Consider the following 25847-nt stretch of genomic DNA (forward strand, 5'->3'; position numbering starts at 1 on the left):
GTGTTACTGTATATTTGAAATAGAAAAAAAAAAAAAAATAGAATCTGAGAAGTAAAGTAACATTAATCAATGTTTTGGTTTAATTCTAGGATGCTAATTGAGTTATTTAATGTATCTTGTGTATGGAAAGACTTGTGAATATGGAAAGAGTTCTTACTATTATGAAACACTTTAATTGAAAAATACCTTTAAAATTATGAATTTGTACTTGAAGTGTTTTCTATACTCTAATGTTAAAACCCCAACTAGAGAAAATTTCAGTAAACTAAAACTTGCTGATTGATAACTTTGTAAAAAAATGTTTGTAAAATTGCTAGGTTATTATTTAAATATATTTCAGAGTAGTATTTCATGCATGTCATATGATGAATCCCAAAAAACATGTGATATGAATTGTTATCCATCTTGATCAGTCCTTCAGGAAATAGTTAGTTGCTTGGGTTTTTTACAGGCTCCAGGAAAGTGTTTTTACCAGTCGCTAGCAAATATTTCAGACAAATCTTTTCTTGACATGGGGATGAATTACTGCTAAATTACATCTTATGAAAAAAACAATAGTATTAAGCGTTAAATTGACTATTTTCTCCATCATACAACATAATGTCCCACCTGGCAGTGCAGCTGCACAAAGCTTTGGCAGTTTTATAAAAAATCTTGTTTGCAGCCCCCAACCTTGGTTGATTTGTTTGGGGTTTCATTTGTTTGGTTGGTGTTTGTGTCTTTTGCTTTTTTAATCCTATGTTTAGAAATATTTCAAATCTTTATTTTCAGCCCTTCTTTATATGTTTCTGTAACTCATTTCTCTCCTGGATAGTCACTGTCAGAAAGAACCAATGTGGTCCTAGGGAACTGGGGACTTTTGGGGGGTCTTTTTCATGTCATCTTACAGACAGGGGCCAAATACCATTTGAATAGCAAAATGTAAACATTAAGAAATGCCAACCAAGTTTAACACATAGTATCATTTGACCTTAATCTAATGTATACCTTAACTGTGTGTTGTATGTAAACAGATATTTTTGAAGTTTAAATGTTTAGTAATCTGTAGGACAATCTGATTTACCAGCTCCATTTGTATCTGAGGAAATGCCTATCAAATAGAATATTTTTTCGTAAGTAGTTCTGTTTTTAACTGAATTTTCTCAACTAAACTTTGAAAGAAATAATGAGTAAAACGAGTGACTTCTCCCAATAATTGTCATGTCAGTATGCTCAATATGGTGTCTTTGTCACTTTACAGGCAAACTAACTCAGGTCAGTATTATCAATCACCTTTTTCTGGTGAGCAACACTAGGAATTGCCCCAGAAACTGTCTAATAACTGAGAACCCTCCTATGGTGCCTGAATGCTGATGAGAGGAATATGGTGGAAGCATCGTCTTCTCCCACCAGTTGTGACCTTCACTGGCCACTCAGTTACCTCGGTTTCATCCAACACGATGGCAGAAGCTTCAGTCAGTGTCAGGTTTTTCCTAGTGTCCTCATTGTGAACTAAAAGTAGGAGAAGAAATTGATTAAAATAATCAGTTAGATGGAATAGATTTATTGTAGCCAAATAAAACCTTTGCTAATGTGAAATAGATTTCACAGATGAAGCACTGGCTATTATTTTCTTATTGAATGTGAGCTTAGTAATTATGCCAAGAAGAACTCATTGCATAGTGAGACAATGCCACTTCTAAAAATTCTTTCAATAAAAAAGATTGAAAGGATTTTTAAAAATTATATATATATATATAAAAAACCCAAAAAAATCCAGGGGACTTATAGAGGTTTTATGGTTTTTAGAGGAGGTTTTTGTTCCATCAAGGGATGATAAAATAATGATAGGTTTGTTTGATCAAAGCTGATTTCATATGGCATGTATAATAATGATACAGTGGCTTTCCCTTCATTCCCATCACTCATTACAGGAAATTAAGATATAATAATAATACACTGAGACAAAATGACCATGGTTAGATTGAAATCCAGCCCACTACTTTTGCTCTTTCTGACTGCAAAGTGGATGATGTACATAAATTTGGCTACTTGGGACCAAACCCTGGTCATCCTGGTAGATTAATAGACAGGATAGACCCCGAATTCTGAGAAGGTTTGTAGTGAAATGCACATAAATAAAATGAACAAGTGTTGCTTTTTCTATTAGCGGGTGAAGGAGAAGGGTGTGTATGTTCTGTAGTTAGATTACTACAAAGATTGCATAACCATACACTAAAAACAAGATTAAAAGACTGGTAGCTTAGCTGAAGGAAATAGAACTTGTGTTTGCCCTGCCATAAAAGTTACTAGTGAAGAAGTACAAGCTAATATCTTTGAAATAACCTGAATGCATGAAGAAGCAACTTGCAGGTCGAGTGCTGTAGGATTCTCATTCACCAAGGATGGATCCCTATAGGCTATGTATTTTGTAGCATAAGCTGTTGAACACATGTTCAATTACACATCTCTTTGATGTGAAAATTAGGGTTACACCTAGCTCCTAACTGGGAGTAACAGCTAGAAATTTAAATGGTGTTTTCAGATAATCAGTGATTGTCTACCCATTGATGTCCAAAATGCTTCCATTCTTGGCACATGTGTTCTCCATCATTAGTGAGTTATGGAGTTGCCAGTCTTGGTGTCAAAGATGCATTGGTTTTGCTTCCAATCTGTCTGAGAGGTTTGATTTCACAGAACAGAGTATATCATGGCACAGAGAAGAGAAAGGATTCAGAAATAGGGCTATTTTCCAGTTCTTTGTCTTGTCTCAGATCCATACTCTTGAAGATAAAAGCATTAGAGGACCATCACATCCTCCCCCTATCATGGATGCTGTGAGCATTGCTAATGGGTGCATTGCTCAGAACTGAGAAGAAACTTGGGTCAGTAGCTATATTTTAATAGAACTGCAAAGACATGCCTAGTGTTTCATTAAGCACTTCAGTTTGACTTCTTAGCTTCAGACAATGCTGTTACTGGCACTGATGCTTGCTCCAGTGAGCTAGGAAAACAGAGAGAACAGTGCGGTTAGCGTTGTTTGTTTGTTCTACTGTTCCAGCTGGATTAAGCTAAATTATTCTCATCTCAGTGACTTGCTGCAGACATAAAGGATTGTGGTTCTTACTCTGTTGAAAAACAAGAACATGGCCTCTGCTCCAATTTTTTTTTTTCCTTTATGCATAGTGTGTTCCTCCAATGTTTGGTAGCTAAGTGAATCATAAACTTTTCATGCTCTGCAGTGGGTATATTGATATGTAAAATTACTACTATGCTTGTCATGAAATTGTAATAGGACATAGCACTTATCACAGCTGTGGAATTTTTCCCAACCGTCTGAATCTCCAGGTGTGCCCTTGAATTGACAATAACAAGGTGAGTGATGTGCTAGTGTTATAACTTTACTGTATTTTATAGTGCCATTGTCTTGGAAAATCGTTTCATAAGAAAGAGTTAATATAGATTCCTGTTTCTAACTTTTTTCCAAGATGTACATGCTTTTACATGTTAGGAATTTCATGTGAAAACATATAAAGCATAGATGCATAAAAGATATAAAGCTTCATTAACTTTATGGATTAAAAAGTTAAATTTCAAGTAATAAGATCTTTTATAGTTCAGGTTAATAAAAATATTCTATAAAATTAAAAGCAAAGCTTTTATATTGTTGAGCACAGTTTCTGGCTACTTTGTCATTTCTGCATCAGTGTAAGTCATAATAACCTCTAATTAGAACACTTGAATTCCACTCTCTTTGCAAGAAAGGAATCAACAACAAATATAACTTTTCTGCCTTATGGAAAATTCACATACATCTGGGGGTTTCTTATTTTCACACTCTGACTGCCCCCTCTCCCTGGTCCCCTCAACTTGGAATTCCATTATCTTTGTTTAACTTTTCTCAAAATAGTCATCAAGGGTGAAACTCATCTTACACAGATCATCAGCAGAAAGCCCTTTATTGCCACTGCATTTTTCATGTAGTTGGAGAAGAAACATAGACAAAAGGAGTCTTGGGTTATATTAGGACCACCTATTCTCTCTCTGCTACATCTGTGTAGTTGTGGCTGTTGGCATCACAGTTCAATGGACTTCTGTTGCCACTTTTTCAGATCCTCCAGAGGACATTTGGGCTACTCAATGACTTCCAAATGCCATTGTCTTGCTGGAATAATTTCATAGGACTTTATCTTCACAGGTGTTTTTTTAGCAACATTGTATTTTATAAACTCCAGAACAGAAGAAAGTAATTAGAAAGAAGTAAGTGGATTTTGAGGTGTTCTCTGTTAGTAGATTTCTATTAGTCTTTGTAGGGGTGGTTAGGGTTTTTGTAGTGGTTTTTAGGGTTTTTCTTTATACTGAGAACTAATACTTCAGGTGATGCAGTGAACCTGATTTTTAACTATTCAAATTGCACATTTATTGTCACCATGTCATATTTGTACAATTCCTATAACTTGTAAAAATTTCTTAAAGAAATTAATAATAGAATATTTTTTCATTTATAGTATAGACATCTTGAGGACACACACACACACACACACATACACTTTCTAGTGATATACTATTTTCTGATGGGAGAAGGGAAGAATCTGTTTTCTCTCTTTTTTTTTTTTTCTTAAAAGTGGACATACTCATCTGTAATCTGCCAAGAATTTAGTATGGAAACATTGTTTGTTCATAAGCTACTATCCTGCCTGTATCCTGCTATTCCTGCCTTTGAGGTTAAGAGAGTTTGCATTTTTGAGACCAGATTCAGCTGTTGAGTCTGTAGAGTTTTGGTTCCTACCTTACTTACATCCACCAGCTTTTGGATGAATCTAGGCTTAACCACAGAACTTTAGTACACAGCCTCTTCAAAATAAGATCTTGTCATACCTGCACATGGTATTGTATGTAAAAAATGTACATTGCACAGGTATCTTGGGCTTAGCATTTATTTGTAGACTATGGCATTTTTGCTATACCTAAAATTACTACAATACTTACCTGTAAGGCAGCTAATGCCTAAATCACATAAAAGCTGAATCTCTTAGAACACATTGTGAATCACTGATATTCGATGAAGTCAATTTTGCCTGAGAATGTGGGATTTTAAGCTATGATAGTGATGCATTTTTTCTTTTAAACAATGAAATTTCACGACGATAGAGGAGCCAATTTAGTTGTCAAAATGTAAAAATCTTTTGAGGTTTTACCCTTTATTTTATTTATATTTTCCTATATTTAGCAGAATATTTTGTCTTTAAAACTTGAAAATTAGAGTGTTTTTATATTTAGGTCTGGAACTCTTTGCCCTTTTCTCTAGAAATAACTTCAGAAATAAATTTACCGAAATATTTTTCTCTGAAATTCTAGTTGCCAAAAGCAACCACATAAAACTTTAAGCTGGAATGTTTATTGTGGAAAGCCTTATAAAAAAAAGAAATGAGGCCTAGAACCCCCAGGAACAGTCATGACAAGTGAAGCTGTGCATGTAATGGGGGAATAAAACGCTATTAACACTGTCATTATGTTTAATAGAAGTGCTTAGATCAGTTCTCAGCACAGAGATGAAAGAAAAAGAAATGGCCTAGTTATAAGACATAACTGATAACCAAATACTTTCAACAGTGATCCCATTATATAGATATATTTTTTTAATTGAAAAGTGTGGTTGAAAGCTGTTGTGCACCTTACTTTTCAGCACTGGAGTCTAATCAAAGACCTGTAAATGGACAGACAACACACATTTTTGAACATTTAGAAAGGTTCAAGTGCACTGCATGTGAAAACCCCTGGGTTCTGATAATATCAGATAAAGACATTGGCTTCCAAGAAATAAAAATAAAAGGCAGTGCACTGAAAAAAACTTGTTGTGCTTGGCAGTGGTTTTCAGAAGAAAGCAAGCAATTTTGGTTTCCTCAAGCTATAAAGTGATAATAAAAATTATCTCAAATCCTGAGTGGTTTGCAAAACACAGTATAAAATTGCCCTTGCACAGGTGGGCTTAACTTCTCTTCAGAGAGCTTGTTTCTGTACATGAGTAGACACAGTATCATGGTTCCAGATGCCTTGATGAAACTGAGGCAGACTGTTCATTCAGACTTCCACTGAATAGTTCTGATGAGGGTACAAAATTGAATTGTCATCCTGTTTTCAAAACAGTATTTGCTACTGTTAATGTAAAAATAAATTTTGGAGTGGACAGCATTTAAATGTGCTAGATAATGGCCACCTTATGAATTCGACTTTGATCTGTTATGTTAGACTAATAAGACTAGAAAAAGCATGGTAATGCCCCATATCAAATGAGAACATATGGCTTGGATACATTACATTTATTTTAATGTTATTCAATTTTTACATTGCCCATGTGCTTAATGGAAGTACTCTTAGAGTGACATTAGAGGCAATGTTCCTTTTTTCCCTTAATTCAGACTTTTAATATATTTTTATCAAATAAATCAATTAGAGTTACTGGAAAAAAGAAAAATAGCAATGAAAAACATGCTAAATTTAAAGTAAAACATGTAATAAAAATCTGTTATGTAGTAGAAAGAAATTATATTTGTGCACTTATGAGTCTATGTTAAGCAGGTTCTTACAGAGGGAACGGAGAGAAACTAAGGGAATACCCATTTGTTTTTTCACTTAGACAAATTATCTTTCTACAGCTGTTAACCAAGTAGACATATTGCATGATTTCACAGAAGTATTTATGTATAGCAAATTATTCATCAATTCCATGTTTTTCCTGAAATATGCATTCAGCACAAGTGTTGTTTGAGCTATTCCAAAAGAAAAAGATGCAAAAATATTTTGATGGTCCACGATGACTTATTCTAAGAAGTAAACTAGATCTATTTAGACGTAACCTTAAAATTCATCTTTTTTTCAGTAGAACTTTAAAAATAACTTCTCATTTCTCATGAGGCCTGTGTATGATATAAAAGGGCATGATATCTGGAAAATCATTATACTTTTGATCTGGAGATAGCCATAAACTGGCTAGTGTCACAAGTAGTCTAGCATTATCTTAGATAATCCTGTCATGCTTATCCTTCTACTAAATTATATCTTTACGGGAGAAGGAGATTAAGGCAGACAGACTGGAGCCCATAAGTTGATTTTCAGAAGTCCAGGTATAGATTTCTTCTATGTATTTTAAGAATTCTGTGAAAATTTTGATTGCCTAATGATAAGACCACATACTTTTAGATGCCATATCATTCTCTGGGTGTTTGAAACCACGTGAATTCCTGTCTGAAAATTCATACAAAATAAAGATGTTTAAGAGACCATAAAATCATGTTTAGTGTAGTGACAGACTTCTTTGTCTTAATTCCTAGATAAATCTTGAACAGTCAATATTTGATTTTTTAGTAATATTTATAGTAGTAATTTTATTATGGTTTTCTTGACTCATTTCTGTGATGAAGGAGCTGGAGGATGGAAGTGAATGCCAGAGTCAAAGGCTTATTTGATTAAACTATGGCAACAGCATTAATCTTCAAAAGGAAATCAAGATAATAGAGGGGTCTGGATGGACCAGGAGATTGATAATTGGTTATAAAGCTTTTGACCTTTGAGCCGGTAGTTCAAATTCAAGCTAAGTCAGTAATGACTGAAAATCATTACTCTCTGATAGCAGTGCAATTGCTGTGTGAAATGGGTGATTGGTTTCATTCCAGTTTCTAGTGAACTGGTACTCACATTGCAAAAATAGCTACTCCCATTGTCAGGGGTTTAAGGAAGAAAAGGATGAGAAAACTTCTTTACTTGCTTATCTTAGGAAGTATTTTGGGGGTGAGGGATAGGAGAAGCTGCAGTCCATTGGCACACTGAAAGCATCAACACCTACCATCAGGCTCTTGTTAAGGATCTAAAGCCTCCAATTTTGTCCACATGACGTTTCTCATTGACCTCAATAAAAGTGAAGGTTTTATATGTGATGCAACTCTGCGTGCCTTTATAAAGATATTTCTCATTCTCATGGATTGTTTTCACCATTTTTAGTAGGAAAGAATGTGTGGCAATAGAGGTTTGTTTTGGGTCTGGTTTTTTTTTCATTTGTAATTCACAGAAAAAACTGTTATTCAAGTAGTTCATATGAATCTATTTGACCTTGGAGTTGTGCTTGACCTGTTTTGAGTCAATGGGTGACTCATACCCGAATTGAGTTGCTAAAGATTTATAACTGCTTGTCTGTGTTGGATTGTGTTCTTCCTCCTTAATTGGATGACCTGATGTTAATAATTAATGCCACCTGAAACCAGCATCATTTAATTCTGTAAGAAATCATTTAGGTTGCTGGCAATCTCAAAAACCACAGAGTCATATTAAAATGTTGGAGCATTATGAACTTGGTAATGCTGGGTTAATGGCTGGACTTGATGATCTTAAAGGTCTTTTTCAACCTAAACAACAACCTAAATTCTATGATTTGTCCTTCTGAGTAAAAGTTATATTTATCATCTCCTTCACTATCCATTACTTTTCATTCATTTTAACTGTGAAGAATGGGCAATGTTGCTCACTCAGGCACACTTCTGACTTCATTTTGGTTTGCCTGCCTCTTCAGTCTGTTTTTTGAGTCCCCAGCAAAGCAGGAGGATGTTCTATTGCTTCAGTATGCTTATATTGTTGTGTCTTTTATATGATTTATGCTTAATTAAATTATGTCTCTATTCCTGCCTATTTCTCTATCTCCTTTTCTTTCAAATGCCTTTAAATTTATAGTTTGACTGTCTGCTATGTATTGTCACTGTAAGGTATTAGGTCCGTTTTCCTTCAAATAAAACCACCCTGCCTCACCTGAAACTTCCCCAAGCCCCCAGAATTTCAAATGTACTTCTGTCTCATTTTTCTGTAGCTAGTCCAACTAGTAGACTTGACCAGTAGAGATTTTTGTGTGGTGTTCAGTTCTACAGTAAAAAAACCACAGGAGAAAATAAAAATAGCATTGTACCATTTAAAACTCAATTAATGCTCATGTTGTTGTCATAAAAATTATTTTTAAAGACACTGATTCAGAGGTTGCTGCGTTCTACTTTCCATGGAGAGAAAGCTGGTTTAGAAACCCTGTGGACTTGTGTAGGGTCTTTTGGAATCCTTTCAGCTATGTCTTTGTAAAATACAAAATGCTAAAAGGGTGAAGAGAAATGATAATTTTATAGCAAATGCTGTTGGTTGTTTTAGTGTAATGAGTGGGTCTGGCTTAGACTGTCAGCAATGTCAGGAAACAGATTCCATCTATTGCAGGCAGAAGAAACAGGGGAAATGTGGGGGTGGATGCAAAGACTTACTCTGAAGTGCTGCAGTTCATGAAAGCTTTATTGTCGAATTCTGTCACAGGAACTTGAGAGTTCAGCAAAGGAGTTAATGCTGCTTGTTTTAATATTGACTTGTCAATAAATAAACATGAAAGCATTATTAGCTGTACATTGTTGCATAATTGTGTTAGAAGCGTATTTATCAAATAAGCCCAGAAGGAAATGTTGTTCTTTACAAAATTGACTATTATGGTTTTGAGGAGTGTGTTTAACTGTCACATTTCTGTAAACACAATAATGCAGTAAAATGAAAAACTAAGAATATTGAAAAGTACAGGGAGATGTGAGGCCTTTCAGTCTATGATTCAGCTCTTTCTGAATGACCTTGTGTGTGGGAGTTTCTTGCCCAAAAACCTTTTGTTTCTGAAGAATAAATGTTGATGTAAAGGAAATGTGAAAAAAATCCTAAAACATAAGCCCAGATGCCAACTTCACAATGGATGAATCATCACTTTCATTAGCAGTTGTGATCCACCTTTCCCCAGTGGGCACAAGGGAGCACAAACAGAAAAACATAATGAAATTCAGTCTGCCTGCAAAACCAAAAGAGAGTAAGGAACCATAACTTCATGCAGCCCAATTTATGTGAATTCCAGTTAAATGTTATGCTGTGAAAAATATTTGTAAATGAGAGTGAATGATATTTTACCGAATAGGCACATTCTGTATCACTTGGTACTTTCTGCAGTTTCACAGATGATAACAATTGTGACAGCTTTAACTTAGTTTTGCAAATGTGTTTGAAATGTTCTCTGAATGTGAATATATTCCGAGGTACTCAATGGCACCATAGTTCCCATTCAATCTCCTCAGGTTAGATGATTAATGCAAACTGTATATTACAGTTTTCATGAGGTACTTTTCCTCCAGCTAAGTAAACTGGATTATTTGCAGAAAAGATTTTTCAAATTTAATCAATGCAACTGAGAAAAAAATTGATAGGGTTTACAGAACCACTCCAATCTTTATGTGAAGTAAGAGTCATTGGGATCTCTTTGTCATTGCCAATGTTTTTGGTAAGATGTGCCAAGCAATAAATAACTAGGGCTGTGTGCTGCATTTTAAGAATATTTTTAAGGAAATGGGAATTTGCAGTGCTAACGCCAAAAAGCTGGATTCTTTTTTTTTTTTTTTTTGCTTTTATGAGCTTCTTTATTTATTTCTACATCAGCAGACTCTAGAGTCCTTCTGTGTGTGTAGTTCTGGATGCAAATTTCAGCTGCTCTTCTGAACTGATACCAAGTGTTATTGATCGATTAAGTTAATATTGTCGCTATCAAATCAAATAATGTGAAGAACTATCACTGAGAAAGAGCAAGGTGTTTTGTTTCCGACTTCTGTTTTCTGTTAGGGGTTTCTGCAACAAAAGAAGCTTGTGCAATGTTGGGATTCTTCTCCTTTTGGACTGCTTCTTTTTGTTTGTGTGTTTCTTTTTTGGCAGGTATATTAAATTTTTAGTGTAAGGACCACAATTCTTCAAAAGAAAAGGGAGTGTGGTTTGTTGGGTAAGCTTGAAATAAATCATGCAATTCAAATCCTGCTTGCAAGAAACTCAAAAAAGAATTCTCTTTTTTAGAGGGTAGGTTTGGTTCTGGTGCTGCCTTCCTCACAAATGCGGTAAATTTAAATGGTGAAATAGATCACCACATCCATGTGGACTGAGTATTTGAATAGTACCAGCTGTTGCAATTGAAGTCAGTCACTCCTCCAGTAAATTAATTCTCAGTGAATAGAATGTCTTGGGCATAAAAAAATTGTGGTTGAATGGTACTAATAATTTCAAAATTTAATTAAATTAATTATTGAATAAATACTCCTTCCACTGAACTTAAAGGAAATACTATGATTCCCTCCCCCTTCCCCCACACCCCCAAAAAGATATTAAAAGTTCTGAAGGTACTAAAAGTGGTTCTGTAATAGTTCAGTGGAGGGGAGTGGAAGTACTGTAAAACAAGTTATATATTTATAAATATGGAGTTTATGTTATAGTATACTACCAGCTTTTCTTTTAATGTTTCCTTGAAGTATGGAGACTTGGGTTACTAATGTTTTATAAATGGCTTGTTCTCCTCTGCAGGCGTAATTCACCTGCAACTCCCAAGTTTGTAAATTTCTAAAAGCCTTAATTTAATATAATCTAATGGTTTGGCTCAGAGTGGGTGTTATGCTTCTCTTTAGTAGCCTCTTATCTTGGATAAGAATTCTGTCTGGGGTATGAAAGAAGACAAATGGATAGTCACCAGCTCAGCTGTTTTTCTTCCCTAGAGTTTTCTCTTGTTTTATAGTTGTGTATATGCATGCCATCTCTTTCTTCATACCCCTTCAGTCTTAGATTTGGAATCCCAATGCTTTTTTAATTCCCTTTTTCTCTTCCCTCCTATTTATTTAGTTTTCTGTCCATCTGCATCAAAAAAATTCCCTTATGCAAACAACTAGACAACAAATAAAAGCACCAAAGAATCCTCCAAGTTTTCATCCTAGTGGAGTAATAGAAAAGATTTTACAGTATTTTTTGTTTAGTTCCCCCCACCCCCATCATCTAAACATCAGATTGAGGTTCAAATAACAATGTGTATCAGAGCTGTAATAGAAACCAGATCAGGATGGGCTGGTTATAGACGTTACTTTTGTGAGTTGCAGAATTGCACTTATGAGAAAAATTACCATCCTGCCATATATGATACTGATTTATACCATTATGGTAGTGACAAAATTGGCTGTAAAACCATTCTGAAAAGAACAAATCATTATATGTGATGTCCCTAGCTCATATTATTGCTTCTCCATCCTTTTCAAAAAATTCTTTGTATGTTTATTTTCATGCTGTGATGAATGATAGCTGACACAAAGGAAACCCAACCAAGGCAATGAATACAAATCAGAGCTGTAATATGATGCTCTGTAGTAATGCCTACTGGCAGTAAAATCCCTCAAGTTTTAGACAGCTGTAAGGAATGTGAGCAGTTTATTTCTGAATGTTTGTGCAGTAGGGTCTATCAGCTTGAAGGGGTATCTGTGTCCTGCTCCTCAGTTTGCCATATTCACTCAAGAGGCACAGAAAAAGTGCTGTGTGGTGATCTGTTAATATTTTTTTTAAGCTAGATTGAGTTTTCTAATAACACAAATTGGCTGTTATTCTTTCCATTTTCATGAGAAACAATTGCTGACAATGACAATTTAACTTTTGTATGTTTTTTACAGACTATAGTGACCCAATCAGTTGAGGATTGTGGTGAATAAGACCAGCTAAGGGCTGAACTTCATTTAATATAAGGTCTTGGAAGATGTGGCATCGGATTCACAGGTAGACTTTTAAAAAGATGTCTCTGTCATCTTAAAGAAATCTGTAATAATTGTGATGAACGTACTGTGTTAAACCTGCTGGATTCAGTTCTCACTTTTTAGTTGGTGGAATTTTTTTTCTTGTTTATTTTATTTTGTGTTTATAAATTATGTTGTTTATGTAATTTTATTGTTATTTATTTATTAAACAGAATTTAGTTTTAGGCCCACTTAACTGAGCTCAAGAAATTCAGGATTCTAATTATCCTTGCTGCATATCTCAACAAAAATACTTGATGCAATCTAGAGATTTCACTGCTACAGACCAATTCACTATTTACAAAGAGCTGTGCTGTACGTTACATTTTTTAGACTATTTCAATTTAGATGTAGATTGAAGAAAATAAAAGTACCTTTAGAGTCTGTTTTGTACCTCTTAAAGGACAGAAACTAATTTTCTCTCTGAGCTTTATTTTTATAATGTTTTTTTCTTGTAATTGCATGGTGTTATTTTTGTCAAATGGTATTGTCTGCTTTCAAAGGCACACCTTGGCAGAAGCCCTTTCACAGGGGTAAAAAACAGTGTCATAGCTTCCTCATGTTTATTAATACTATTGTCTACTTCAGTTATTGCGTATGGAGTGTACTGTAAACTGGTTTTACTATATTCTGGACAACAATTTAATGCTGGGGATGACCAAAAAAAAAATCAATTAGATAGGAAGGTATGAATTTTTAAAGTTTAATTATAATGTATTTTGAGGTAAAAGCCTAAATCAGTTTAAAGCACAGTCTCCAAGAGATGGCAAAGGTTGGTGAATTTTTTGGGTTATACTTTATTTTTTAGTAATTTGGTCTATGAAGCATGGTTAAAATTGTTTGGATCCTAGCTTTTTTGCTCAAGTCTATCTTTGCTGTCTTTGGGACAAGGAGCACAAGGCAATTTTCAGTTATGCATCTTCTCTTACAAAACTCTGGGCTTCTGACTAGTCAAAAGAAATCAGGAAATTGAGATTATATCTCAGTGGCTCTGACAAATAAATGAAAAGTACTTCTCTGATGTCAATGCGATCAGCACTTGCTATCTTGACTAGGCTTGCTGGAATTGTGCCAAAAGAGCGTGGGATGTGACTATCATTTCTGCTTAGTAAAATGGTTTGGATGATATATTTCCGTGCACTTTGCTTTTAAAACATTATTTTTTTGATACCTGGATTATAACTTAAATTGCATTTTGTTTCAGGACACTCAGGTAGACAGTATGAGAACAAAATGAGAGGATAATAGAGAGCAAGTAGTGTGGAATTATTTTATTAAATTTTATTTGAAATGTAATGACATCAGCACTGAGTAGACTATCTTCTAAAAATGCCTGTGTCTGGACAAAGATGAACCTTGGCATGCTCGGCATATGATTTGTTATTGGTAACGAGTTTATACTCTCACTACATTTATTATGAACTAAAATTTTAAACAGCAAGATTATAAAATTAAGCACATAATTAAAAATCTCGCTCAGCTTTTCATATGGCTTAGATAACCGTATAAGTGTTTGATAAGTTTATATTGATACGTTCATAAAAGTAGAGATGTGGAAATCAGCATATTAATGAATATGTGAAAAAGAGGTATTAGAATAACAAAAAGCTATCTATTCACCTCTTCAGAATGGTTCTAAGTGCTCAAATATTTGGTTTAGCTACATATATTTCTGGAGGAGGGAAATAATCTCCACATCTGTGAATTATGAACTTTGAAGAGCTTAATGGATAAAACAAACCTTACATAGCTGTCTGTTCTGTCCCTCACAGCCCATTCCCTCCCCTGCTTTTTACTGTGGGTTTTTATAGTGGAACACGTTGGTTGAAAGTGTGCAGAGCAGGCAGTAATCAAGGTCATCATAGTATCACCCAGTCTGAAAAACAAGAGTGATAAACAAGGGGAAAGAAAGCCTTTTGCTGTTATCAAAGAAATACTACAGGAGAGATCATGAGGCAGCTTGGTTGTGGGACAACAATCCATAATTTACTTTGCAGATGTCTCTGTAATTTAAGCAGCAGGCAGAACAACCGCACAGTTGTAGATGCCCTGGGGAAAGGATACCCAGAGCCTCGTAAATCATGGTAAGGATTAAGAGCAATGAACATTCATCTTCTTAACCTCATAAAGCGGTATCGCAAAGCCAAGGATTACAACTTACTGTGCATGTAATCTTCGTTCGGGGATAAAAGGTGTCACATTTTTTAAAATGCTTTTCTCAGTTAACAGTAACACCTACCTTTTGAAAGGGAAAAAAAGTGTTTTAAAACAGACCTTAAAATAATTTCTGCTATTAAAGGAATACTTAACATTTCCCACAAAAGAAGGGAAAAAAATATTGATTCTTGCTGAGCCCATTGTTTCTAAGCCCTGATCTGTTTCTAAAAGCTGAAATTTACAAATATGTTTGAAAACCTTGCTTAATAGGCACAAGACAAAAAGGATACTTGCCTTTACCATTTTAAACCAGTGGACTCCTGAACAACCCTTTGCCTGAATTCAGCTACTTTTTCAAGCACAGGTATTAAATTCAAATACTCATGATGATTAAAGGATAACCTCAAATGGAAAAACCTAGCATTATTCAGTCGGCTAAATAAGCACTGTAAAGCCTGAATCTATTTGTTTGGTTTGTAAATGTTGCCAGTTTACCAGGAAATAAGTTTTAACTTATCCAACAATGTTGAAATGTTTTTAACTTATCCACCAATGTTGAAAATATTTTACTTGCATTCTCAGAATGCCAGTGTAGAGGGACTGAAAACATTTGTAAGAGAAATTAATGTATGTGATGTCATAAGGAGCCCTTTTCATAGCCCTGCAAACCAAGAAAATTGGGGAAGCAAGACCTTTTTGTTTTGGGTTTTTTTAAAAATCTGATATGTGGCTCACAATTCTATAAGTTTCTGTCAGGGAAAGAAATACAGGAGTATAATGTTTGGCAGAGTCCTGTACTGCATGAGTGACAGTGGTGGTGATCAGCTTTCAACATACACTGTGATGAAAGCAAAACTTTAAAACTTCTAAAGCTCTAATCTATTGCATAATTAGCACAATAAACCAAGAAACCAAGAAAGATGGAGAGAGACTTTTTACATGGACGTACTGACAGGAAAAGGGGGAGTGGCATCAAAGTGAAAGAGGTTTAGATTAGATATTAGGAAAAGAAGTTCTGTACTGTGAGGGTGATGAGGCGCTGCAACAAGTTGCTGAGAGAAATTGTGGATGCCCTAACCCAGAAGTGTTGAAGGCAAGGTTGGATGGGGCCCTGAGCAACCTGGTCTAGTGAAGGGTGTCCATACCCACAGCAGGAGGATTGGAAATAGATGGTCTTTAAGGTCCCTTCCAACCCAGGCCATTCTATGATTCTGTGATCTAAAGGTAAAAGATAAGAGTTGGACCACAATTTTACATCTTGAAAATTAAAAAAAAAAAAAAAAAAAAAAAAGATGTGTGTGTGTAGTTTGAGTCTTTTTGATAATTCAAACCTTTGGATTGTCAACAGAAAAGCAAACATGGCATTAGGAACTTTATATTCAGTCATTATGTACAGAAAGTGTTTTCTAGAGAGTACTTCCTGAGTACTGTCAGATGATCACAATCAGGACAATATTGGTTTGTCAACGGCTTCAGGCCAGACCATTTGATAGCTGCTTAAACAAGGCTGTAAAGTTTTACAGGGCCCCAGCAAGACTTGCTGTCATCTCTTCAGGATAGCTGTTTCCTCTGATTATCTCATAAAGATTGTACTGGAAATGTCTTCCTGGGCAGATTTTCTGTGGTGATTTTTCTTCTAATTCGACTAATTTCCTTTCCCTGCTTTTTCCCTACTTTGATGATGTGAAAGTTCACTTAGTTTCTAGTATTCCATTGGGATGTTTGATTACTCTAGAAATCTAGCCAATAAAACAGATGATGCAGGAAGAGAGAGTTTGCTTATACATTTACCATGCTACACAGGAATGATGCCATTGCTATGAAACTAAACACTGGCCTTGAATACTATTTGTACATAGACTTTTTTTCTTTCTCTGATTTCATGTAAACTTGAAAATGAGTTCTTTATGAGCAAAATTCTTTTTCATACTATAAATATGAGGTATATGCACAGTTTCTTATCCTCAAAGAGCACACCATACTGCATTCATGGATCCTGGAATGGATCACAGGTTACAAGGTCATGATTCATGAGAACCATTAAAGTAAAACCGTGAAGAAAACAGCTGGCTATTTAGTGAACTGGCAGAAACTGCTCTTTGTTTAGCAAGTTTAATTTGGCCTAATGTAAATGTCTTTGTATTCTTCTTAATAAAGCCTTCTATAATTTGTACTATGCATGACATAGAACAAACTGTTTTGAGAGAGCAGGATGATCAGGCTACAAATGCTGAGACACATTTCTGTAATCTCATGTGCAAATACCAGTTATTAATTTAGAAATCTTCAGATTTTAGTGACAACTTGAGATAATTTTAAAAAAAGCCATTAATTTTCTGAGCATGCATCAGAAACAAGCTGATTGAACAAATATTCAGGTTTCAAAGACTATATGTGATGAAATTGGGAATTCAAAAAATGAAGTCTAAATCTAATACATGGTAATAAAGATCTTTAGATAAGTGTGAATTTGTTTCACATGGTTGAAATGAAAGAGTTCAATTAAGCCAGAAGTCTGTAATATTCTTATTCACCTGAAACAAAAAATTGAAAATGGCAAATTGTTGTTATAATGCCACAGAAATAACTGATCAAGTAATTGCTTATAAAATTTTACAGGGAAAACAGAATGTTTTGGAGATTTAAAATTTCCTCAGGTGTAAAGATCAAGTTACAGAAAGAGAGGGGTTTTGTTCTGATTGTTTTTGGTTTTTCCTTAGCAATGAAAAATTGCATAAAAGTATTCATCCTTTTACTGAATCTTGTTATTTTAAATATGTCTGAGTAGTGATAGTGTTATTAAAGCCCAAGATGAATGAGTAGATCATAGCAAAAACCCCTGGAAATAATTGATTTAGTTAAAAGAAGGACTAGAAATTTTAAATATATCTAACTCTCAACTATTTCAGAAAGTGGTTTGTGCTGTGGAGAGTCATGCGTTGCTGGACTTGGAAGCAGTTTATCCTGCTATCTTTCTAGTAAAACATCATGCCAAAAATAATTAGTTTTGATGAAAAAAGACTTATTTGCAATGGGGTATCAGTGGACTGTCACAACAATTTGTTTTCTACTTCTTATTGAGTGCCCTTATGGTACTGTGCTGTATTATGTGGACATCTGCTTGCATTCCACGCACTGCAGTGGGCATGCCTTCAGAAACTAGGGAGGGTGAAGGAATAGTGAGATTTACAGGATAAAATATTACATCCTTACAGTGATAGAAACCAAAATACCAAGCTTGCTCTCTTGAGAAGGTGTTCAAAGGGTCAGTGGAATTCACTTAGAAAGATTCTAAACTGTGCAACATGAAGGGCTTGCTTTACTCATTTACAGTCAAAATTATCACAGATTCTTTCCAGTCTTGAATTCTGTATTTAGATGAATGTTGTCAAAAATAAAGCAGGAGTACATTTCACACAACTTTTACTTCTCCAAGGAGTCTGTCATTAATCAGGTGCTGTATTGATGCAGTTTTCTTCATCCTTGCTTTTGAAATGTTGTCCTTGTTTTCCAGGCGGCAAAGAAATGATGTGTCTGATAATGGTTTGCTGTGCTGGTTGCATATGCTCTAAACATGGAATTGATCTTGAATCATGTAAGTCAGCCAAGATCAGTTTGAGTATTTCCCACTATTCTTTAGTGTTGACAGCTTGTAGGTTCAGAACCAGTGTGTCCATGAAGGGCTGCAGAGACTTCTGTGTTTTCTATACAACCCCTGTAGGATTTACAAGAGTAATAAGGATGTTTCAAATATCGTATTATTTTGGGTGTATGGGAGTCCATACAGGTGTTTCCAGATTTTAGGGTTTTTTTTTCTTTGTTTCAAACTATGTTTTACCTAGGGATTAAGATTGGTAATAGATGCCAAGGCTAAGTTTATTTATCTGATTCTTTATTTATCGGATATGGACATCAGTAATAAGTATATGGAAACCTCTACAGGGCCAGGTTCTACAAATCTTTATTTGCATTGGTAAGCCTGGTACTGAACTCATGACTCTTAGTGGTATTCCTCACACAAGTATGAGCTTTGAAAGGAATGGAGCTGAGATTTTGAATTATAACACAATAAATCCTTTTAAGAATTGTTTAAATATGTATTTCAAGGATGGGATATTACAAAAAAATATGTTTCTTGCAGTCCACTGGGTACATATAATGTTCTATTCAAATTTCATGGAGGAAAAACACATGTACAAAATGCTGTAAAATAGTCAAGTGCTTATTGTACAAACAATATCAGGAATATCTGTCACCTTTAACATGAAGTACCACCTATTAAAAATCTTTCATTAAATGGGGAAATTAAGCGCATAGAGACTATAACCATTTGATGTATTATCACTGGACCAGTTAAGCTGGAATAGACCTCTGAAGTCATCGAGTCCAGCCTTTGACTAATCACCACCCTGTCAATTAACCATGGTGCTAAGTGTCATGTCCAGTTGATTCCTGAGCGCTTAAAGGGATGGTGACTCCCCCACCTTCCTGGGCACTCCTTTCCAGTGTTTAAGAACCCTTCCTGTGAAGAAATTCCTCCTGTCCATTATGCATGACTGATTCCTAAAATCAAGGCGTTTTTGATCGACATAGATTAAAAAGCAATGGCAAGAGTGTAGGATTTTTTATTTTCCTTATATCTTAGGGAAACATTTTTCTGATGTAAATCTGATGTTTAGCTGATATAAAGCACAAAATAAGGCATTTGAATATGAAAATCCGACTAAAGTGTAGTTGAGTTGTCTTAAACAATTTCAGATTTTTTAGATGAAAATATTTAATCATAAATTGAATGACTGTAAATGTTACTTTTTTATGTCAAGTACATTATGCTTAGATATTAAAAAATTGGATAATTAAAGTGTCATTGACAAATTGCTTTTAAGTAGTTATTGTGTCTCTATTTTTGCCTATCCATCTTGTGACATCATGCTGCCACCCATATCTCAAAAAGATTGTTTGGTTAGCTGCTGTTGCAGCATAAGGCTGTTGAATTTCTTTGACAGTGACCAGGTCAAAACATAGGAAAGCTAAATTCCCTAATGATGTAAAACAAAACAAACAAAAAAATCATTAGTTCCTTTCTTATATTGACCATTCACTTGACCAAGCAAAAAATCTTTATTTGTTAAGACCTCTTAAAAGTTATAGATAGAATCAATATAACTGTTAGATAGTTCTAATCTTAAGACATAATGCTTCTAGTTTGATGATGTGGCCTCACTTACAACATTTTGACTTCAGAAATGAGAGCTAAAAAATAAATTGAATGGTAGAAATGCACATATTTGGAATAAATTATGTCAAAACCTTTTAATCTTGTAGTTTTATGGAGAGAGGAAAAAACAGCAGGTGCCTTAAATCCTGACTAAGAATTTTAGTTCTGTTTCACATGGTGGTTTAGTCTGTGTTTGATCTAGATGCATCAACAAAGAGAAAGCACCAAGCTGATTGTAGATCTTTCTTTATAATGAAAAGATATCTTATGTCCAGAGTGAAAGTGTGTGGTCATAAGCATTTTATTATGGGTTTAGACCTGGCTTTATTCAATATTATCGTTGACCTGATGGGTGATGAAATAGAAACTTGTATTTCTTATCAATTTTGTAGATAAATTTGCCATCTGCAAAGCTGATGAGAATTAAGAATGTGTAGAGGCTCGACTCTGCATTAAAAATAACCCTGAGAAATGGAGAAGTAAGGACTAAAATGTGGTGTGAAAATGTAGACAAATGGAACATCCTTGCACAGAAATCACCAGAGACAAAATACAGACTGAAGAACAACTGATTAAGTAACTACTCAGGGGAAAGAAGGAAGGAAGAGAGGAGGGATTGCAAACTGAAAATTACTGCTGTAAAATTATTTTAGCTGATGCATGAAAAATTTGGGACATGATCTGGTGACTGGAGAAAGGCAAATTTTGCACACATCTTCCAAACAAGGCCCAAAAGGCAATACAGGAAACTGCTGTATAGACATCTCATGTTAGTTTCTGAGGGAATCACGGAGCTCTCCTAAAGCTCAGATCTGGGCCCTTGAAGGAGAAGGCAGGGATTGGGAACAGTCAGGCTGCCATTCATGCCTGGCCAACCTGATTGCTTTCTGCTTTGTAAGCATGGAGAAAACAATGGGTAATATTTGCCTTAACTTTAACAAGTCTTATATAGTTGGTGTTGAACATTGCACTATGGTTGGTAGAAAACTAGATGGATAAAAAGCTGGTTGGATGGCTGAGACAAGAGCATATTGGTGAATGGATCATGTGCTACTTGAAGGCCTGTGATAAATTAAGCATATCAGGGATCTAACCTGGGCCAGCAGAAGTGGCATCTATTAATCTATACTATCTAGGCTGTATTCATAAGGAAACAGGTTATTGAGGGAAAAGGATTATCCTTCTGCTGTTCAGAGCTTGTGGGACCTCATCTAGATACTGCTTGCAGCTTTGGGCAGTACAAGAAAGACATCAAATAGCTGAAGTGCGATTAGCAGACAATCCCCGACCTAGTCAGGAGCTTGAGGAGAGAATGGAGGATCAGGACTTGTTCAGCCTGAAAGAGAGACTGCTTTGGGAGAATGTGTCAGCAGCTTGCCCTTGCCACCAAGGGGGTTAGCAAAAAGATGGAGCTGGGCTCTTCATGGGCGTGCATTGGAGAGAATGAGAGGCTACAGGTATAAACTGAAACAAGTGGGGTTCAGTCTGCATATATATAGAAAGACCTTGTAAGTCTTAGGGCAGTCAAACTGTGGAACAGGTTTTTCAGAGAGACTGTTTAGTCTCTCTGTTCTTGGATATATTCAAGGCCAGACTGAATAAAGCCCTGAGCATAGTGGTCTGACCTCACAGCTTACTCCTGCTCTGAGTTGAAAACTGGACAAAAGATGTCCTGATGTCTCTTCAGCCTGAATATTTCTGTGATTCTATATATAGTTTAGGAGACAATTTTTCATCTCTATTTGGCTCCAATAATGCTTTTGTAGTGTTTTTGACGTTGCACTTTGAGATATCTGATTTGTTAAAAAAAAAATACTCATTGCATGAGACAACCTTTGAACAAGTACATCTTCAAAGTAAAGAGAAGATGGAAAAAAATACATATCTTAATCTGCCATGATAAGTTCCCGAAAGAGGGGAGAATAACCTGGTTTTTTTCCCAGGACAAATATGGCAAGAATTAAGTGTGTTCTGACTTTATAGCGAGAGAGACTTGGATAACACAGAATTAAAATTTTTATTATGGAAAATATTATTTAAATAGACTGTGTAGGAGAATCATGATATTAGAGATATTTAGGAACATAAACATCTGTCAGACACATAGAGATTTCTGAGAGTAGAAAATGGAATATTTTAAAATATTTTGTATTGTGCATTCAGAGACTATGCTAAAATGATTTAAAGGTTTCCTGACCTCAAGCCTCTATTGTTTGCAGTATAACTGGGAGGTAATTAAAAAAAAAAAACCTTCAGACAATGTGTCGGGATTTCTTCAAAGACTGACTTAGCTGTCAGTTTCACTACTTTTCTCTGTAAGATCTATGTCAAATCATATTAAAATATAACAGTACATTTTTACACACATCTATGTAAAAAACACGCAATCTTCTTAGGGTTTGGGCTGCTGCAATTTAAGCATTCACAGTGTGTATCCTTAAATGCTTCTAATAAAATACTTATATGATGCCTTTTTTTTGTTGAGGGCTTTTTTTTTTTTTTCTGAAGCTCATTTAAAGAGTGAAAAGCAAGCCATTAAGCCATTATCATCTTACAAAGTTTAGTTACCTGAAATAGAAGTAACAGCTGACCCAGGAACAGGTGATCCTGTTCATTTCAGATGTTTTGGAATCATAACTGTTCATTTTCCACCATGCAGGCAGGGTAAGATAGCCTTGTCTGAAGTATGGGTTTCTGATGCTTCTTTTTCAGGTCCCTTTAACTCTTTTTATTTGCTGGAAAGCAGACAAGCTGGACATGAGATTTAGCATAGACTGCTAGTCTGCCTATGTGGAGATGAGGCTGAAGGCTCTAATTCTTATAAGATTAAAGGCTTTAAGTGAAATGAATTGTAAAGGGAATAATCTCTTTCCTATACTGTCAAGGTTGATAACTACTCTAAAGGTCGAACCTTAGTTTTAGTCTGAGTGGTCTCTGAAGCAGACATGTCATCTTATGCAAGGACTGACTAATGAACCAAGTAATTTTATAGCAGGATAAAAAAAGGAAAAAAAAGAAATTTTATTACAGCATGCCCTCTACACTGTGTTTTTTAAAGTGCTATTTTGCTCCACAGTCCTGTTGAATTTTTTTTTGCTTTCAGTCATACCTCACAAACCCCATTATGAACTAACTGGAAGCAAAAAAAACTATGTGAGTTACAGTGGTATTTCACCCAGCTGGTCAGGTGACAGAGGGACAACAGGAAAAAAAAAAGGTAAAATACTGTTTTAGTTTAGTTTGTTTTAATATTCTTTTGGATGACTTTGTGGAGTATAATGGATGTGTGCCTGTAACAGCTCTGAGATATCTCGGATGATTTCTCTGTGGAAATGCAGGTTAGTATTAAGTAAGCTGGCAAATATTTCCATGTTAATGGACAGCTCCTGTTTCTTACCTTCATGAGTTGTGATACTGCCTGTGGGGTGACCCCCTCCATGCACTTAATGTCTGATGACACTAGAAGAGAAATTGCTTGCTTATTCTTCCAAGAGTCAATAGCTGTGTTTAAAGCTGTGACTCTCATGACATCTCATGAGTCTGAGGTTTTGCCCTCACCATTGGCAGTATTACATGAATATAATCAGTAGAGAGAGTTTCACTTTCTATTCTAATTGCGTGATCTAATTGTCATGAAGGACATCCTTATTAGACCAACTAAGGGTTTTCCATTTTTTACTGAAGTCATAGTATTCTTGTCTGGCATGTTGGATGTTGAGTTTGTGCTACAAATCACAGTTTGGGTTTTTTTATTGCTCACTTGATTTAAGTAGCATTTTACATTGACTTATTTATATTACTAAAGATTGTAGTAGCTCCTTAAATTTTACTGCATTATATATTGTTATATGAAATACCATAATAGAATAGTGTACAGTTTAAGAATTTGCAACTAAGGTTGGTATGGTAACAAGCGTGTTACAGAAAATTGAAAAGATTAACAAGCCAGTAAGAATGTTAGTTTGAATTGATTCTGGTTGTTATCTCACCTACCAAGAACTTTGAAATCTACAGTTCATTTTGTGTCCTATAACTTACGTGGTATCAAGATCAGATGGGCTTGTTGACTTTATGAGCTAGACAAGTGGAGTACAATGAAATATTACTATCTGAAGTTCACTAACCATCACCTAACATACAGTGATTTGTGTGAGGTCTTCGATGCTGAACCTATGGGCACTTAATTTTGTAGTAAAGATTCTCTCATATTGTTTGCATTTTTTCCAGTAGTATGGTTTCTTTCTGAAAGTCAGCATACCTGCATCATGCTCAGCAAAGTGTGGGCTCACAACTGCTACAAATATTTGAGAGAAGTGGAGAATAATCCCTCATTGTGGTTTTGGGGTGTTACTAATGAGAATTCTCAGATACTTCTCCTTGGCTCTACCTCTCATTTCAAATGGAAGGCTCAAAGAGGCACATAGAAAAGCTTTTTTTGTGTGTGTTACTTTATAACATTAAAAAAAGAAAAGGAGTATTGAAACTGTGTAATACCTCAGGTAGAAATACCTTGTACAAAATGCCAAGTTAGAGTTCATGTCTTGGGTTTGGGAGAAGAGTGAAATGTTAAAATTCAGAAGTTATATAAAATTTCAGAGTAAGAGATGAGACTGGGTGGGGAAATCTTGAGTGAATAAAAATTGTCACAGTAGAAAATTCCTCTTTTTGGAGTCAGGAGCACTCACCAAATAATATAATGACTGATTATAAAATAAAGGAAAGACAAATCAAAAAGTAGAATACAGAAGAGCCTATATTGCTGTTCAATTATCCCAACACTTCCTTACCTGGAAACAACGAATGGACTAGGGAGGCACACTGAGAATGAGTAACAAGATATAAAGTGCCTTTTTGCCCCAATCATTTTCTATGAGGAATGAAAGATTTGTTCTGTAACTGAAGAAAGGACTGGGCTAGAAGAGATAAATATTTAACTGTCTGAAAGTGCTATACTCTGAGGCAGTTCTATGCAAAAATATTAAATAAGTAATAGAGTAAATGCCAGCTTTGTCTCCTGGATCCCACAAGGTGGATTAGTAAGAACATTAAAATTTTTTTGTGAATAAATATGGAAGCTTGAGAAAAAGTCGTGCATACTTACATGATCAGCTGTTGGTATGAATAAATGTAGCAGGATTTTGTGCATGAAAAATGGATATTAGGGACATGAAAGTGAGGCAAGAAGTTAGCCTGCAAAAGGAATGCTTTATTGTTAACTTTAGCAAAGGAGGACTACTTTTACAGTATTATGTGTTTTTCTCACTAATGTGTATTTCTGCTGTCCTTACCCCCATGCATGTACAGACCAGTTATAAGGTGCTTCAGAGTAGCACTTACAGTTGAGTTTTTGATAAATGTTATGTATTTCAATACACTTTTCCATAAATTCATTACATTTTCTAAAATTTTTGTATTATGTTCAATTCTGTTTATGGAAAGTATTTCTGTCACCATGCTGGGAATGGAAATAATAAATTTGCACAAGTTTTAAGAAATTGAGATGGCTAGGATTTGAGGATAAGTGTCACATTCTTTCAACATACTAGACATCTGAAGCATTTTTCTGAATCTTTCACAATTGCTTTACAAATTATCTACATAAAACCTTTTTGTGTGTTTACAGCTTTAAAGACAGTCTCTTGTATTTTTGAATGCGTATTTTAAGAAAATTATTAATGAAATTAAGATAATTTAGTTTCTTGAACAAAAAGCTATGGTACTACTGTGTGAAATATCTTTCCCATCTCATCTTTTTTTGCTATGATGTACTTTAGACAAGTGGGTGGGTGGGTGTCAGGGTAGGGCCAATATTTTAATATATACAAATATGTATTCAAGACTGAAAAACTGAAGTATTT

At 35.0% G+C, this 25847-nt stretch overlaps 1 protein-coding gene across 1 annotated transcript in view; it reads left to right on the plus strand.

The window, feature by feature from the left end:
* The window catches only part of CDH12 (cadherin 12), a 431901-nt gene that overhangs the window by 41249 nt on the left and 364805 nt on the right, over positions 1-25847 (plus strand). Inside the window, exon 3 of the mRNA XM_048311278.1 lies at positions 12495-12597. The gene's annotated coding sequence lies outside the window, so the exon portion shown is untranslated. The remainder of the gene's footprint in view (positions 1-12494; positions 12598-25847) is intronic.

The sequence above is a fragment of the Corvus hawaiiensis genome, chromosome 1 (assembly GCF_020740725.1).
Source record: "Corvus hawaiiensis isolate bCorHaw1 chromosome 1, bCorHaw1.pri.cur, whole genome shotgun sequence".
NCBI lineage: Eukaryota > Metazoa > Chordata > Aves > Passeriformes > Corvidae > Corvus > Corvus hawaiiensis.